Source organism: Xenopus tropicalis, chromosome 3 (genome assembly GCF_000004195.4).
Source record: "Xenopus tropicalis strain Nigerian chromosome 3, UCB_Xtro_10.0, whole genome shotgun sequence".
NCBI lineage: Eukaryota > Metazoa > Chordata > Amphibia > Anura > Pipidae > Xenopus > Xenopus tropicalis.
Window position 1 is genome coordinate 134,840,165 of NC_030679.2, and position 6,084 is coordinate 134,846,248.

The window sequence follows — 6,084 nt, forward strand, 5'->3', positions numbered from 1 at the left end:
TACCTGTACAACTCTGATTTGTGGTGGCATCCATCTTTTCGCTAAGTGTTTTTAGGTCAATGGATAACATTGTGCCAGCCATAACAGTCAGTTTAAGAGTTAATTCATACAATAACTCAGGAACAGAATGGGCAATGGGCATCTTCTTGAAAAAATAAACACCTTCTTCCACTAATGTTATAAGAACATTACTTTCCTATTATGATGCTTGGACGATAGTTGTTTGTATATTTCAACCAAACCAAGCAATATGGTAGCTCACTTATATAAAAGCTGTAATGCAGAGGGTAATAGTCTGTATGGAACAGTAAAGTTAATATATTTTACTTTTTATTCTGGGAAAATGAACAACTTAACTTATCAATGACATATTTCCTTTAAAAATTTGATAAGCGATAGAGAGATTGGTCATGCCAAAAACTTCAAGTACACATTTCCCCTTGGCAACCAGTGTTTCTACTGCAATAAAATGTGTGTAACAACCTAAGTTAATAGCAGGTTAATTTTAGGTTTCCAAAAAGGGGAAGGTATTTTTTCTGGGGAAATGACAATATACAGAAATGAACAGAAATAAACAGAAAGGGAAGTCAAGACCAAGGTTATAATTAAAGATCAAAAATAGGCTTGCCTTGTGTGTAATGCAAACATTTGGGCACCTCTGGGCAGATCAGATATTTACCTAATTTTGTAAGGTAGTTTAAAACTACTGCATGGATCATGTTGCCTAATGTTAATTTACAGTTATATTTCATATATTAACATAGCAAAAAATAGTGTAGGGGACTGAAGGTTTAGTTACCCTTTATTTAGTCCCCTAAGAAATTGCACAGCTAAGTGTGGTTCTAATTTACAGTTGGAAGGATGAGATGTTTTCCATATCCTGGGTTCAAGTATTTTCCTGGCAGCTCAGTAACTGCCCAGTGAAACTGGCAACTGTAACTGTTACTTTCAGCATTATTTCTTGTGATTTGGGAGGTTTTTTTGGCACTCATTTAGATTAACCACATAGGGCCTGATTCACTAAAGTGCGCTAAAATTTATCGCATGCTTTTTTGCATTGCGATAATTAGCGCGCGATTCACCATAGTATTATCGCGTGCGTTAAGTCGCCATATCACATGCGTTATTTTTTTTTACCGATCATTACGAAAAAACCGCAATCGGACGCATTCGGCCCGTTCGTGGGTTAGTAAATGTGCCCCTCAGGCTCGCTAAATATCGCATTGGTCTATGCGAAAATTAACACCTACTACAGGCAGGCGAAAAATTATAGAAAAGTACAGTAAATGAGTTTTTGGCAATAAAATATGGACTTACAGTGTTATTTATTCAAGTCTGTGTCTTTTTACTCAATTTTACTAAAGTCTTGGCATGTATGGAATTTCGCTACTAATATACAGTACTATAGCGGTAAATATTTAGTTGCCAAAATATACAGTACTGTAGCGGTAAATATTTAGTCGCCAAAATATACTGTACTGTAGCGGTAAATATTTAGTCGCCAAAATATACAGTACTATAGCGGTAAATATTTAGTCGCCAAAATATACAGTACTGTAGCGGTAAATATTTAGTCGCCAAAATATACTGTACTGTAGCGGTAAATATTCAGTTGCACAAAATACATTACTAGGTATAATAATTATACAAAAGTACAGTAAATGATTTTTTGCAATAAAATATGGACTTACAGTGTTATTTATTCAAGTCTGTGTTTCCCCTAGAGTGACGCAGCCGCCAGTTTGCAGGGAAATGTTCATTTTTAATACAGTAATTTTCCGCAAGTATTGGCGCGTGTGGCTAACATGGCGTGCGTTCATTTGCGCGACTATTTATATACGGCTATAAGTGATGAAATGTTTCGGCAGGCATGGATTCGCAGCGAATTTTTGAACGTGCGGCGAATTTTTCTGCGGCAAATTTTTTCATGCATTTCGCAAAACAATCCGCCAATGGCAAAACGCATAAAAAAATTTGCCACGCAAAAATTCACCGCACGTCCAAAAATTTACACAGGCATAAAAAAATAATAGTCGCGTGCAACAATTTTTTTGCCCGCACAACAGTTTTGCTATTTTGTGGATCTTTCAAAAGATTTGCTAATTTTTCACCAAAGATAACCAGAACACATTTGCTCATCACTAGCGGCTACTATCATGGGCGTCCGCAGAAAATTTTCCAAGGGGGGGCAAGTAAGCTAGTATCATCCTGCAACAGACAAATATATATATATATATATATATATATATAAATATATATATTTTTTTTGCAGGATGATTCTAGGGGAGGCTAAAGATGGCCCATACACAGACTGACCTACAGCTAATGTGACACTTAGTGGATTCGCTGCTGGCGTAAAAAGTTAACCTCCCAACTACCTCTTGCCGTTCCCACTGACTCCCAGGGATACTGTACAAAAGTGCGGGGGGGGCTTTTTTGTTTTTACCCTAAAATGTTTAGTATGTTAAAGTATTTATACGCGCATTTCTGTGAGGGGATCTGCAAACATTTGTGTTTGTGATCAGGGCTAGTTCGCATTCAAATTCACTTTTATTTTTAATGGTTTTTCAGTTATTTAGCTTTTTGTTCAGCAGCTCTCCATTTGGTATTTCAGCAGCTATCTGGTTGCTAGGGTCTTATTTACCCTAGCAACCAGGTAGTGGTTTAAACAAGAGATGGGAATATGAATAGTTAAGGGGCCTACTTGGAAAAATAAGTAATACAAAATTATAATAATAATAAAATTGTAGCCTCACAGAGCAATATTTTTGGCCCCCATTTGAAATCTGTATAGAGGCAGAACAGAGGCCTGTGTATAGTACCTGGGTATAGTACCTGTGTATAGTGCCTGTGTATAGTACCTGGGTATAGTACCTGGGTATAGTACCTGTGTATAGTGCCTGTGTATAGTACCTGGGTATAGTACCTGTTTATAGTGCCTGTGTATAGTACCTGGGTATAGTACCTGTGTATAGTGCCTGTGTATAGTACCTGGGTATAGTACCTGTTTATAGTGCCTGCGTATAGTGCCTGGGTATAGTACCTGGGTATAGTACCTGGGTATAGTACCTGGGTATAGTACCTGGGTATAGTACCTGTGTATAGTGCCTGCGTATAGTGCCTGCGTATAGTACCTGCGTATAGTACCTGCGTATAGTGCCTGCGTACAGTGCCTGGGTACAGTGCCTGCGTATAGTGCCTGCGTATAGTGCCTGGGTATAGTGCCTGGGTATAGTGCCTGGGTATAGTGCCTGGGTATAGTGCCTGGGTATAGTGCCTGGGTATAGTGCCTGGGTATAGTACCTGGGTATAGTGCCTGGGTATAGTGCCTGGGTATAGTGCCTGGGTATAGTGCCTGGGTATAGTGCCTGTGTATAGTGCCTGTGTATAGTACCTGGGTATAGTACCTGGGTATAGTGCCTGGGTATAGTGCCTGGGTATAGTGCCTGGGTATAGTACCTGGGTATAGTACCTGTGTATAGTGCCTGTGTATAGTACCTGTGTATAGTACCTGTGTATAGTGCCTGTGTATAGTACCTGTGTATAGTGCCCGTGGGATGAAATCTGCAGCAAAAGTTGAGAGTTGGTTCTCAGGTAAAGTTACAGCTGCAGATTCTTCTTTTCAGTCTTCATTTGTTTCCAGTTTGCAAAATCTCCCGAGCCCTGTGTGCATCTGTGCTCTGATTGGTCAATTTTACTGTCTGTCAAGGAAGCTGTGCTCTGATTGGAGAATCCACAAGAAGAAAGATCCAATCGGAGCACAGCAAAAACGGGCTTGAGGAGACAGTGCAGAAAGTAAGGTTTTTTTTGCTACTTTTCCAGGGGGGGGCAAGTGCCCCCTCTTGCCCCCTTCTGTGGACGCCCATGGCTACTATTTATAAGCATCTACCATTTATTTGCTACCATTTATATGCTACTATTTATATGCTACCATTTATATGCTACTATTTATATGCTACCATTTATATGCTACCATTTATAAGCATCTACCATTTATATGCTACCATTTATATGCTACTATTTATAAGCATCTACTATTTATATGCTACCATTTATATGCTACTATTTATATGCTACTATTTATAAGCATCTACCATTTATATGCGGCGACAATTTATATACACTATTTAAAGCTACTATTTATATCCGGCGACTAAACGCGAGCATTATTCAGCGCATGTACCGGCAAATACCGCATTGAAATAGTCATCGCGAGTTAAATAACGCATGCAATATCGCGCGTAAAATAGCGCAAGTATGCTTATAGTGAATCGTGCGAAAAGTCGCCAAAAGACACGATAAAATGTTTACCGAACGCTATAAATAGCGCACGTTATTTCGCACTTTAGTGAATCGGCCCCATAATCTGCTTTAAATCTTGTGGATAGTGATGAGTGAATCTGCCCCGTTTCGCTTTGCCATAAAATTTGCGAAACGGCAAAAACTTCCCGAAATCTTCTTTGTCGCCCACGTCTATTTTTTATTGTCGCCTGCGCTTTTTTTATGCGACCGCACCTTTTTTTATGGGACCGCGCCCAATTTGACGCGAGCGCACCCGGTTTGACGCGACCGTGCCCAATTTGACGTGCGACAAATTTTTCTGCAAGGAATTTTCACGGAAATTTCGCAAAACAATTCGCCAATGCCGAAATGCAGCAAATTCGCTGCGAATCCATGCCTGGCGAAAAAATTCGCTCATCACTACTTGTGGATTTTTTTCCCATTAATAGTTGAGATAAAAAAGTATTAATAAACAGTTTATGAATGTATTATTAAAAATAATGATGGTCAATGATGTAATTAAGTATTTTAATATTACATTATTTCAAATTCAATAATAATACATTGATAAGTACCATTCTCCCCCAGTACACTCACTGCTTTTTACTGGTCATGTTTAGAAACTGACTTTACATCTCTCCCACAATACAATGTCTGGTGTGGCAAAAGAAATTGGCGACAATTATGTGTGTTTTTAACAACATTTCTGGCAATAGCCTTTAGTAAACCTTGCAAGTTTAAGTGGCGTGGGTGCGCTAATAAGCAATAATATATATGTGAATCAGAAAATGCACAACAACAGATGTCTTGCAGTTCAGTAAACCTGCTCTGAAGTTTTATTCTGGATCAAAGCGTTATTAATGTTTATCACACTGTATACATAAGTAGCACTATATAAATACAAATATACATATTTTATATACTGTATATAAACAGTATGTATATTTCACTTGACTTTTTGCTTTGCCACCCGGTGTTTCTGCAGTGATAAAACATTAGTATGTATTTATATGCATAAAAATGTATAAAACTAAATCTATTACAGCTCTGCAAAAAAAAGGGGGAAGGAAGTAACTTGGGTTGGAGTTGGGTTGGGGTGTGGGCCATTTATAGAGAAATCAAAGAGAGAAGTTAAGATTATAATTAAAGGCGGGGGTACAAAGAGTCTTCGACCGCAAAATTTGTATATATATATATATAAACAAGAGGTCCTCTGCACGCACCCATTATCAATATATATGTAGGACATTAAGACATTCTGTGCATTAAGTTACTAAGAAATGCCCCTCCCCTTTAAGCAATACAGGGATTGAGTGTGCGTATATTGCAATATACTACAAGCCGGCCAACTACGTCACAGTCACCTCCGGTCTGGCCAGTCCTACTCACTTTCATTGAATTCATTAATAATTCTACTGTTTCATTATACATTTTACACAGTGACTGACTTTTACCTTCAACTTGTTTGCTTTCAAGAGGTTGTCCTTTATATTGGCCCCACTGGGATCACCTGACTGTAGTTGGGAAGGGTGTGAGCTACAACATGGAGCTGGCCATGTTTATACAGGAGCGGGGGCCGGCTCAACGTTGTAGCTCCCACCCTTCCCAGCTACAGTCAGGTGATCCCAGTGGGGCCAATAAAAAGGGCAACCACTTGGATAGAAATATTCAAAATATAAACCAAGGATCTGAAGCAGAGATTAAAGGAAAGAGTCTCCTTAGGAGAGAAAATAGAAAATGCTTACCATAAAGCCCTACATACAGGAAAACTTTATTGTTCTGGGGTGCATAAACAATGGGCAA